Raw genomic sequence first — 13,440 nt, forward strand, 5'->3', positions numbered from 1 at the left:
ATTCCAGGCAACACCGGGATCTACAGATCTAATATATAAAGCTGAGTGTATGTGTGTATGTCCTCTAAAAGAATCTGCACCATCGCTTTTACAATCACCAAAGATTACATAGCCGCTCCCGGTAGCTCAGGGAATATCATAGACCAGAGTCACAGCAACAGCAACGCTGCTGTCATGGGGTGCGACTGTAAAGGTTAATTTAACCCACTCAAACTTGCGCTAACCTTTAATTCAGGGGACAAATTGAGCATAAATCACACCTCATAAAGTTCCCACACTCCAATTAGGGATCCACTGCCACCACTTATTGAATTTATACTGGGACCAATAAATATCCCACTCTACACCCTCTCTTGAATCTCTAGCAGTCACCTTGTCACACCACTAGACATGCACGCTCAGCTCTCTAGTAGTCACAAAGCTAACCACACTTTACAAAGCTATGAGTTCGCAGAGCATATAGGGACCAAAATAAGAGTTAAAGCTTTAATTACAAAAGGTGTTCAGTAGAGATGAGCGAACATACTCGTCCGAGCTTGATGCTCGTTCGAGCACTAGCATACTCGCAACTGCTTGGTGCTCGGGCGAGTATTTCGCCCGCTCGAGAAAATGTCATCTCGCTGCGTTTAGATTTTTGGAGGCCAGAAACAGAGCCAATCACAAGCCAGGAGACTCTGCACTCCACCCAGCATGACGTGGTACCCTTACACGTCGATAGCAGTGGTTGGCTGGCCTGATCAGGTGACCCTGGAATAGACTAGCCCCCGTCTGCTTTGCTCGGATCATTCTCTGTCTGGATGCCGTTAGAGAGAGAGCTGCTGCTGCTCAGGGATAGTGTTAGGGTGCTAGTAGATTACTGTTAGGCAGGAGTGATTCTACAAGAACCTTACTGTTAGGCATGAGTGAATCTCCAAGAACCTAACAGCCCTTGTTAGGGCTACATTAGCGTTTTTCAAGTTAAAGTGACACTCAAAATCCTTTTGTGTGTTGTCAGTATAGGTTAGAAACTAGCCATAGCAATAATCTTCTGTGGTTGCTGTCTGATTTCTTCTGCACGTTTTGATCTATTAAAAAAAAAAAAAAAAATGTAAAAAACCCACAAAAAAATTTACAGTTTATTTTTCTGTTTTGTCTATATAATAGACTTTAATTTTGAAAATGTTGAACCCGAGGGCTAGGGGTAGAGGACGAGGGCGTGGGCGTCCAATTACTGCAGGGGTCAACGGCCATGGTCCTGGGTGGGGTGAGACACCACCTGCTGATGAGGGAGCAGGGGAACGCCGCAGAATGCACTCCCTAGCTTCATGTCTCAAGTTACTGGGACTCATGGTAGAGCACTGTTGAGGCCAGAAGAGTGCAAACAGGTGATGTCGTGGATTGCGGACAATGCTTCTAGCCATTTGTCCACCAGTCAGTCTTCCACGCAGTCCACCCATGTTACCCAAGTGAGCACTCCTCCAGCTCCTCCACCTCAACCTCCTTCCCCCCAGTCTGCCCCCTCCCAGGAAAATTTGGCATTTGAGCTGGCATACTCTGAGGAACTGTTTTCTGGACCCTTCCCAGAGTTACAAACCACGTGTCAGGTTGCTTTTGAGCTCTTTCCCTATGCCAAGGTTTTCCACTGGTCGCAGTCTGTGGGTCATGATGACCTTCTTGACGTTGTGGAAGAAGAGGTGTCGGACGATGAGGAGACACGGTTGTCAGACAGTGGTGAATTTGTTGTCAGGGCAGGAAGTCCGAGGGGGGAGCAGACTGAGGGATCGGAGGATGATGAGGTGACAGACCCAAGCTGGGTTGATAGGCCATGTGACCACAGTGCTTGTGAGATGGAGGTTGTAAGAGGCAGTGGTGGGGCCAGACGGAGAGGAAGGGCCAGAGCTGGTGTATCAGCGCTAAATGTTTCACGTAGTGAAGCTCCCTTGCCGAGGGCTAGATTTTCTGAAGTCTGGAGGTTCTTTAACACTGGATGACCGATGGACTGTGGTGTGCAACCTGTGCCACACCAGGATCAGCAGGGGTTCCACCACTACTAGCTCAACCACAACCAGTATGCGCAAGCATATGAATGCAAAACACCCCACTCAATGGAACCAATGCCGTTCACCTCTGGCCGGGTCCACCACTGCTCCTTCCCCTGTGTCATTTGCTGCCTCTGCTAGTCAGCCCCCTGCCCAGGACCCCGGCACCTCCCGCGCGAAAACCACACCTTCGCCTCCACGATCCCCCACAGCATCCACCAATGTCTCCATGCACAGCGTTCAGGTGTCTATACTCCAGACCCTAGAGCGCAAGAAGAAATACAGTTCCACCCACCCACACGCCCAAGCCCTCAACGTCCACATCTCCAAATTACTCAGCCTGGAGATGCTGCCCTATAGGCTGGTAGAGACCCAGGCCTTTTGTAACCTCATGGCGGTGGCCGCCCCTCGGTTTTCGGCCCCCAGCCGCCACTACTTTTTCCGATGTGCTCTCCCAGCCCTGCACCAGCACGTGTCAGGCAACATCATCCGTGCCCTGACCAACGCCGTTTCTGACAAGGTCCACCTAACCACGGACACGTGGACGAATGCTGCCTCCACATTGGGTTAACTTGGTGGAGGCTGGGACCGAGTCTGACCCTGGGGCCGCTCATATACTGCCAATGCCGAGGATTGCGGGGCCTACCTTGGTCACGGTCTCTCAGGCCTACTATGCCTCCTCCTTCTCCCACCCCTCCTCCACCTCCTCCTCCAAATTACCATCCATGGGCATGGCACCATCAGTTGGTAGCTCTAGACGCAGCAGTGCCGTCGCTAAGCGACAGCAGGCGGTGCTCAAACTGCTGAGCCTAGGCGATAAAAGACCCCCCGCCCAAGAGCTATTACAGGGCATCATGGCGTAGACCGATCTGTGGCTAGCACCCCTGAACCTGAAGCCAGGCATGGTTGTGTGTGACAACGGCTGTAACCTGATGGCGGCTCTGCAACTCGGCAGACTGACACATGTGCCATGCCTGGCCCAGTGTTAAATCTCATAGTTCAGCGTTTCCTTAAGATATACCCCAATCTGCCTGATTTGCTCGCGAAGGTGCGCCACATCTTTGCGCATTTCAGAAAGTCCAGCACAGATGCTGCCACTCTCAGGGCAACGCAGCGCCGCCTCCAACTGCCTGCTCACCGACTGTTGTGCGACATGCCCACGAGGTGGAATTCCTGAAGTCTACAGTGAGGAGTGGATGTGGATGTCTGATATCTGTAACTTTGAGGAGTCAACACAGGTGGTCAATGGCGATGCCGCCATCATCAGCCTCACCATCCCGCTGCTCGGCCTGCTGAAAAACTCTCTGGTCAGCATGAAGTCAGAAGCTTTGCGCTCGTCACAAGGGAGAAGATTCCCTTGTTGATAGCCAAAGCACCCCCCAGTCTGCTTCTCAGCGCGTGTCGGAGGAGGTGGAGGAGGATGAGGAGGAGGAGTATGTTGGCGAGGCAGAAGAGGGGACCATTGCTCATTCCTTAAAAGAGATGAGCGAGTATACTCATCCGAGCTTGATGCTCGTTTGAGTATTAGAGCACTCGGAACGGCTCGTTGCTCGGACGAGTATTTTCCCTGCTCGAGATCGAGCATTTAATTAAGAAAAGACAGTGAAGAACAGTGAAGAATACAATTAAAACAGTGAACACAGGATCATTTAAGTGAAGAACACAGTGAAGAACAGATTGCAGATGCTCACTTAGCCGAAGACACGAGCGCCGACGCTGGATCAGGCATGCTTGATGCTGAGGACTGGAGCGGGCATGGGGGAGCGGAGCGGGAATCACTGAGTGGGTATGGAGGAGTGGAGCGGGCATGGAGGATTGTAGCGGGCATGGAGGAGCGGGCATCACGGAGCGGAGCAGGGCTGGAGCAGGCATGGAGGATCGGAGCGGGCATGGAGGAGCGGGCATGGAGGAGCGGAGCGGGGCTGGAGCTGGCATGGAGGATCGGAGTCGGGCTGGAGCAGGCATGGAGGAGCAGAGTGGGCATGGAGGAGTGGGCATCACGGAGCAGGGCTGGAGCAGGCATGGAGGAACGGAGCGGGCATGGAGGAGCGGGCATCATGGAGCAGGGCTGGAGCGGGCATGGAGGAGCAGAGCGGACAACACCTGAGCGGGTATGGAGGAGCGGAGCGGGGGCTGGAGCGGGCATGGAGGAGCTGGCATGGAGGAGCAGAGCGGGGCTGGAACGGGCATGGAGGATCGGAGCGGGGCTGGAGCAGGCATGGAGGAGCAGAGCGGGCATGGAGGAGCGGGCATCACAGAGCGGGGCTGGAGCAGGCATGGAGGATCGGAGCGGGCATTACAGAGCGGGGCTGGAGCGGGCATGGAGGAGTGGAGCGGGGCTGGAGCGGGCATGGTGGAGCGGGCATCACAGAGCGGAGCTGGGCTGGAGTGGGCATGGAGGATCGGAGCGGGGCTGGAGTGGGCATGAAGGATCGGAGCGGGGCTGGAGCGGGCATGGAGGAGCAGAGCGGGGCTGGAGCAGGCATGGAGGATCGGAGTGGGCATGGAGGAGCGGGCATCATGGAGCGGAGCAGGCGGAGCAGTGCTGGAGCGGGCATGGAGGATCGGAGCTTGGGCTGAAGCAGAGGCTGGAGCGGAGCAGGGCTGGAGCAGGACCAACAGCACAGAAAGAACACAGTGAAGAACAGATTGCAGATGTTCCGAACATCTGCTAACTTATCGGAAGACACACGTGCAGAACGGTGTTCTTCACAATAGTATGTGAAGAACAATATGTGTGAAGAACATATTGCAGATGTATGGAAACATCTGCAATGTGTTCTTCACACATATTGTTCTTCATATACTATTGCGAAGAACATCGTTCTGCACGCGTGTCTTCCGATCAGTTAGCAGATGTACAGAACATCTGCAATTTGTTCTTCACTGTGTTCTTTCAATGTGTTCTTTCAGTGAAAACATCTGCAAACATCTGCAATGTGTTCTTCTTTAGTGTTCTTTCAATGTGTTCTTTCAGTGAAAAATGCTCAAGTCTCCCATTGGCTTCAATGGAGCTCGTTATTCGAGACGAGTACTCGAGCATCAGGAAAAGTTCGTCTCAAATAACGAGCACTCGAGCATTTTAGTGTTCGCTCATCTCTAGTCCTAAACTGTTCAACGTGTATGGGCAGAAGAAGAGGAGTTGGAGGAGGAGGAGGAAATGGAGAGTCAGGCCAGTGAGGGGAGTGAATTCTTATACATTGGGACTCTGGCGCATATGGCAGATTTCATGCTAGGCTGCCTATCCCGTGACCCTCGCGTTCAAAGAATTTATTCCAGCACCGATTACTGGGTATTCACTCTCCTGGACCCACGGTACAAGCTAAATCTTTCCACTCTCATCCCTGGAGAGGAAAGGAGTGTGAGAATGCATCAATACCAGCAGGCCCTGGTGCACAAGCTGAAACAGTATTTCCCTTCTGAAATCGCTAGCGGCAGAGGGCGTACTTCTGCGGGACAAGTAGAGAGGGAGAGTAGGCGAGCAGGCAGCTTGTCCAGCACTGGCAGGGGTACGCTTTACAAGGCATTTGCCAGTTTTATGTCACCCCAGCAAGACACTGTCACCTGTCCCCAGTCTCGGCAGAGTAGGGCTGATCTTTACAGAAAGATGGTGAGGGAGTACGTAGCTAACCATATCATCGTCCTAAATGATCACACAGCTCCCTACAACCACTGGGTTTAAAAGCTGGACATGTGGCACGAACTGGAGCTGAACGCCTTGGAGGTTCTTGCCTGCCCTGCCGCTAGCGTGTTGTCAGAGCGGGTTTTCAGTGCAGCTGGTGGCATCATCACTGATAAGCGTACACGCCTGTCGACTGAAAGCGCTGACAGGCTGACGCTTATCAAGATGAATGAAGCCTGGATTTCTCAGGATTTCCATTCTCCACCAGGTGAAAGCAGCTCAACCTGAATGATTCTCATGTAGGCACTCCTCCTCCTCATTCTCCTCCTTCTCCTCCTCTTTGTACAGTAAAGCAGAGGAAACTGGCTATTTTGTTGCCAGTCCATTTAGGGTATGTCGCCATACCACTCTCCAGCCTGCCGCTCCTGCCGCTGCCGCTGCCTGCCGTCTTCTATAGTGTCAGGGTCAATTATTAGGTGTTTTAGATGCTACCTCGCCTCACTTGGTCACTCTGTCATCGCCATACTGTTCCCCATAATTTTGGCATAATGGTGCAATTAGGTAGCCTCAGAGGCATCCATGCATGCTGCCCCTGCTGTTTCCTGTCCATTTCTGTGGTGTTTCCATCCTTTTCTGAGGTTCCCAGGTGTTTGGCCAAGCTTCCCTGTGCAGAGCCTTGGTCCCCTTGAAAAATGCTTGAGTCTCCCATTGACTTCAATGGGGCTCGTTATTCGAGACGAGCACTCGAGCATTGGGAAAAGTTCGACTCGAGTGACGAGCACCCGAGCATTTTAGTGCTCGCTCATCTCTAGTGTTCAGTGGTTCCAAAAAGATGTAAAAAAAACCCAAAAGAATTACTAAATACAAAGACACAACATTTTCCTGCCTATAACAATGTTCTATACATTTTTTATTCAGTTCAGGTTTCAGAACCTCCCATTGATTAATTAGTTAAAATTGCTTCTCATGATTTAACAAAGTGTAAATGAGGGGCAGATTCTAGAAATATGTATACCGTTTCTTTGTTTCCATATCCTGATGCAGGAAAAGGGATGACCAAGTGTTTTTTGAGGTCTGCACAGACCAGTCTTCAGGTCAGAGTTTATCAGGCTGTAAAAACTCCAGGATGTCATAGAAAGCTCCCTGCACTCTTTAAAAGATGCCAATTGTCATGTAGTTCAACAATTCTACACTTAATATAAGTTATTGGGGCAGATTTACTTACCCGGTCCATTCGCGATCCAGCGGCGCGTTCTCTGCGGTGGATTTGGGTCCGGCCGGGATTCACTAAGGTAGTTCCTCCAACGTCCACCAGGTGGCGCTGCTGCGCTCAAGTCTGCTGAAATGCACTCGAATACATCAGTCTATTGCTGGTGAAGGTAAGTGCAAGCTCCGCAACACTTTTTGTTTTTTAAATGCGGCGGTTTTTCAGAATCCGTCAGGTTTTCGCTCGGCCACACCCCCTGATTTCCGTCACGTGCATGCCAGCGCCGATGTGCCAAAATCCGATCGCGTGCGCCAAAATCCTGGGGCAATACAGGGAAAATCGGCGCAAATCGGAAATATTCGGGTAACACATCAGGAAAATGCGAATCGGGCCCTTAGTAAATGACCCCCATTGTTTCCTTAAATCCCTTCCTTGTCTGTTCTTGGACATATTTCTTTTTTCAACTGATGTAACTATGTAACCTGTAATTTTGGAGATTTTTTATGTAAGCAGTTGAGATTTGACACAAAAATGGAAATACTTGAAATAACATTTCATACCCTACTTGAGTAGGCCTTGAAGGGATCCTTTAAATGGTTTTAAATTTGGGCCCAGAAGAATAAGTAATTTTAACCCAAACTGAGAATGTACCTTTAATGACCCTTTGTTTCCTGTCACTTAGCTAATTAACTAACTATATATAACTTTTTATATATTTAATGCCTTGAAAAAGTCCAGAAACACAACATCCACATACTCCCGCAGGTCCAATCTAGAACTTTGCTCCTCATAGAAGCCAATCAGATTAGTCTGACAGGACCGATCCCTAATAAACTCATGCTGATGCTGGGTTCTAAGTTTATGTATAGTAGTAGCATATCTAACAAACCACTCAAATATTCTCCCCACAATCGATGTTAAACTCACAGGTCTGTAGTTTCCAGGTTTTTTTATATTGGCACCACATTTGCTTTGTGCCAGTCCTGTAGAACAGAACTTATATTACAAATAGTGGTTTATCTTTTACAGTACATACTTCATGCATTGCCCGGGGGTGTATGACATCTGGGCCTGGTAATTTGCCTATTTTAGATAATTAGATAATTATATAATTTCTATTATTCTAGACTAGGATGATATAGAGCAGACTGCAGCACTTTTTCATCCAGTGCTTCCAGCTGAATGTGACATACACTAAGCAGACACAGGAGACTGCCGCCTGCCAGTATATGTCTATGTCTATATGTCTAGGACCAGAGCATCGCTTCTTCAAGCCAAGTCTTTTTCATAAAAATAATTAATTAAATAAAGTGAAAGTCCCCTAAACACCAACATTCCCTATACACATTTAATCAAGTACAAAAAACACAAAATCATGACCCCACCCCCCATCCCACATACACACACACATATTTGGTACTACCACTCCGTAGAGTTATCAGTAATATTATTGGACCTGCTCGGTGAATGCCGCAAAAACAAAACCCAAACAACTTATCAAAAGAGTACGTTTTTCAGAATATCCCTTTTTCAAAAACCAAAAAAAGTTATGTGCGCTTAAATGGTACAACTGAAAAGAGCAACTCAACACATAAAACAATAAGCCCTAAACCAGCTCTTTGAACCAAAATATATTACAGGCGGTCCCCTACTTAAGAACACTCGACTTACATACGACCCCTAGTTACAAACGGACCTCTGTATATTGGTAATTTATTGTACTTTAGTCCTAGGCTACAATAATCAGCTGTAACAGTTATCACAGGCGTCTGTAATGAAGCTTTATTGTTAATATTGATTCTTATGACAACACAACATTTTTAAAATCCAATTGTCACAGAGACCAAAAAAGTTCTGTCTGGGATTACAGTGATAAAATATACAGTTCCGACTTACATACAAATTCAACTTAAGAACAAACCTAAAGACCCTATCTTGTATGTAACCCGGGGACTGCCTGTATAAGTTGGTGATACGAAAATACGATTTTCTCTATGTTATGTCTTTATTAAAATTGTAAAAAAATATTTAAAAAGATATAAATGAGGTATCACCGTAATCAACGTGATCTAGAATAAAGATAATATATCATTTTTATTTCATTTGAACGATCCCAAATAAATACAGAAAGAAAGGAAACCAAAATTGTCAATTTTCTTTTCCTCCATACATTCGATAGTTAATAAACTCTCATCAATAAGCTAATGGCCCACTAAAATGAAGTATTTGTAAAGTGCATCCAATGTCACAGGACATAACCCCATATATGTACAAATTGCCAAAAATATAAAGTTTGTATAGCCATTCAAAAGTGACAATGAATAATCTGCTCTGAATGGCGCAGCTTACCCTTCTATGCCGTGTCATGTGGCCATACAGCAGTCACCACCACATATGTGTTATACTCGAGAGAAATTGGGAATCAAACATAAAAATTGCACACGATTTTGTTTTAATCCCTATAAAACAATTATAGGGTTAACAAACGTTATTTCTACATACTTTAAAGGGTGTGGTTTCTATAATGGGGTAATTTATGGGGTTTTACTATTGTTTTGGGGCGCTCAAAGTGACCTCAAATCTGAGCAGGTCCCTTAAAAGCATGATTTTGCATGTTTTAGGAAAATGTGAAAAATCGCACCTATAGTTCAAAGTCCCATAACATCCTAGAAAAATGAAAGGATGGTGAGACAATTGGTGAATGTTAGTTATCAAGTTTTTTTTGCTGTTTCGCTGTGTCAAAAAAATAGAACATTTACAATTTCGAAAATTGAGAATTTTTAAAAATTTTCACCAAATATCTGTTTTTTTTTTGTAAATAAATGCAAAACATACCGTTAAAAATGTGTAACTAACATAAAAAACAAAGTGTCACTAGAAAACAATTTGAAAATCACTTGGATATCTTATAGCGTTCCAAAATTATAACCACTTATAGTGACACAGGGCAGATTTTAAAAAATGGGCTGTGTCAGGAAGGTGAAAAGTGGCTTTGGCGGTAACGGGTTAATGCAGATAAAATATACAATAGCTCTGAATTTTAAAGAGTAGTTGTAGTGGTGAGTATGAGGCCTGTCACTTCCGGACATCACCATTTTCATTTTCTAGAATTCATTATAATATCCCATTCATTTTTTCTCCATACTCTTGTTTGTTGAAAATCGATTGATAGGAAGGATTCGTATAGGCAGTTTTAGTAAATTTTTTGACCCCGGCTTCCTGCATTCATCGTTGCCTAGCACTTCCTAATCAGTAAATATGACCTTGTCTCCACAAACCTATTATAATAACCGCCCGGCGTTCATTACTTCAGGTCGCAATGGGGATATTCTTTACTGTTCCATCTCAACTATACAATGCACCAGTCAGCTAATGCCTCATGACTCAGGAATTAAGTGTAAAAAGACCAAATCTTTCAGATATGGTAAACATAGCAGGGTTGGGTGGCTGGTGTGAAAACACAGATAACACCAATTATCTACTGGTCGACTTAACTGTGTCAACACGCAATGCGCCACCAAGATAAAGGAAGGAACATGGGGCAAGCTGGAAGGTTTCTGTTGGCTGCTTTACAGGGACCTTAGTTAACTGAGTGAGAGTGGCCCTACAACATGTTAGAGTTTCATGTATGGACCACACTGCACGCAAAGGGTTAAAAATATTAGGTGATGAGAGAAATAGCACTAGAAGGAGATTTGTTATTGTTTGCCAGAATATGTATTCTTAAACTTGATCTAAGGGGAAATTTAAGATTACGAGGTGATGTATGATGTTCATCTTTTCATATTTTTGTGTTACAACAAATAAAATTAAGCAGTAAAAGAAATAATTCCCATTATTTTTAGTCCATTATATAAGTTATTGTACTGTCTGAAAGTAAAGCCTCCTGTGTAGTCATTAGCACATAGGAATATATAAAACTTTGTTAAATTTTAAGACAGTGGAAGAGACATTGGGGCAGATTTACTTACCCGTTCTCTGCGGTGGATTCGGGTCCGGCCGGGATTCATCAAGGTAGTTCCTCCGCCGTCCACCTGGTGGCGCTGCTGCGCTGAAAAGCATCTGAACACGCTGGAGTTCACCGGGCCGGACCAAGTGAAGGTGAGCGCGTCCCAAGCGACACATTTCTTTTTTTAAATGCGGCGGTTTTTCCGAATCCGTCGGGTTTTCACTCGGCCACGCCTCCCGATTTCTGTCGCGTGCATGCCGGCACCGATGCGCCACAATCCGATCGCATGCGCCAAAATCCCGGGGCAATACAGGGGAAATCGTCGCAAATCGGAAATATTCGGGTAACACGTCGGGAAAACGTGAATCGGGCCCTTAGTAAATGACCCCCATTGTGCTTACTCTAGTTTCCATTTTGTTACCAGAAACAGGTTACAGCAAAATATACAAAAAGGTGCATACTCTAGCACAAAAAAGATGCATGCTCTAATATAAAAAGGTGTATGCTCTAATACAAAAAAGTATATGCTCTAATACAAAAAATGGGTATGGTAAAAGCCAAGTAGGGGAGAGGAGGGGGATGAAGCTGTAGACGCTTTAAGTGTGTGAGAGAACAAGCTGCAGGAGGGGAGAAAACATCGGAAGACATCAATAGTCTGCATTCTACTATGACATAAGATGTGGTTCGTAAGTCTGATAATTCCTGCGTGATATGAACAGAGAATTAGAGACAGAGAACCTTTGAAAATGTATTAGACACAGGACACAGCTGCAGAATGAGGCACCGCTTCAGGCTGCAACACATTTATAGGGAATCTTCCACCACGATTTACCTTCCCGCACTAAGTGTAATGTTACATAGGGCCATGCCCACACGTGACGCCCATGCCTTTATTTTTTTTTCCAGCTGCTCCTTCGATAACAAAACTTCACTTCAGAAATATGCAAAATGGTCTTTTAGGGGCATTAGCAGAGCACCTCAGGGATCCACAACAATAACAATGCCCCCTGCTTCATTTGGACCACCCAACAACTTCAGAGTTCTTCAGCTTCCTTTGCATATTTCTTAAGTGATGTGTTTGCATGGAAGGAGAAGATTGACAATAAAATCAAATTTTGATGGAAAGTGATTCACATTGAGGGGTTAACCCCACTCCTGTCTTGCTGCTGAGTTCCTGCTTGGTTATAACCAAATCTCCCAGAAAGCTGTGCATTTACGGCTACCTCTCCACTTGCTGAAGCTACAAGATGTGTGGCCACTGTTCTCCATCCATTGGACATGATTGTATGTGGAGGATAGGAATACCTTTGAAAGCAGTAAATTCTACATTTAATAATTATGGGGAGAATTTGTTGCTGACTCCGACAGTGCAAAGCTCAACAACACTAGCGTAGGGCTGCCCCAGCTTCATCACTGTGATGATGAATCCTTCGCAGTTTGAGACAGTCAAGTTCTACTTTTAGACCTACTTTTAGCTGGTCTAAACTTTTTGCCACAATGTGGGGCAACCTACTTAATTTTCTGGCGCAGGGACATACCCCGGTCACACGCCCTTTTTCAGAGACCACGTCTCCTTTGTTGACTAGTTGTAAAAGGGGAAAAAAAAGTCCAAAAGCTTCCATAAATGTGCCGGAAGGCGGGTTTTGGCATATATTATGCAGGAGGTCTGGCCTTAGTGGCTTTATGAATTCCCCCCAATATGTTATGCTAAATTAGTAGCGGAAGATATTATTTAAAGGGAACCCGTCACCACTATTTTCACAAATACAGGTAGTGACAGGTTCCTATAGAGCTCTAGTACGTATCTGACACCCTGCTTGAAGCTAAAAAATCTTCCCCTGAGATTCCCATATATTCAACTTTATAGTTTTACCTGGTAACTAAGCATAGATACAGCGAGTCCAGGTGGGCGTGGCCTCCTCGGGCTGAATCCAGCACCTTCTCTCCATCCCTATTGCTGTATGCTGCTATAATGTCATGTGACCAGGGTGACATCATCGCCGGTCCTATAGCTTTTGTTGCATTAGGAACTGTACACTAAGCATATATGTCATGAAATCACAGCATATTTTATCACATGAAATCACAGCAGGCTGCATGGAGAGGAGTAGAAGTCCATGGAGACTGCTGTGATTGTTTTATGTGGTCTGATATGTACATGGGGTACAGTTTTCATATTAAGTAGCTCAAGGACCTTTGATTATGTCACCCTGGTCACATGACATTAGGCCACGCCCCCCCGTGGACTCGCTCCAAAGCTGCATAGATACCAGGCAAGATTATAACTCTGATTTTATGGGGATCTGAGGAAAACTACTTTTAGCTACAAGCAGCGTGTCAGATAGTTATTAGAGCTCTATAGGAACCTGCCACTACCTGTATTTGTGAAAATAGTGGTGACGGGTTCCCTTTAAATTCAATACAGTGAAGCAAAGTTTTCCTTTAGTAACTTTACGAACTATTGAATTATAAAAAAGAAATTCAGACAGAAACATTTTAACATATTTATTTATTGATAGATAACAAAATGTAAACTAAGCATGACAATAAAAAAGAGTTTCTCCAAACTTATGTAGAAAGCATACTAGAGGAAAGTAATAAAACTGTACTTAAAAAATTTAGATGTCCAAAGCAACCAATCACA

The sequence above is a fragment of the Engystomops pustulosus genome, chromosome 3 (assembly GCF_040894005.1).
Source record: "Engystomops pustulosus chromosome 3, aEngPut4.maternal, whole genome shotgun sequence".
NCBI lineage: Eukaryota > Metazoa > Chordata > Amphibia > Anura > Leptodactylidae > Engystomops > Engystomops pustulosus.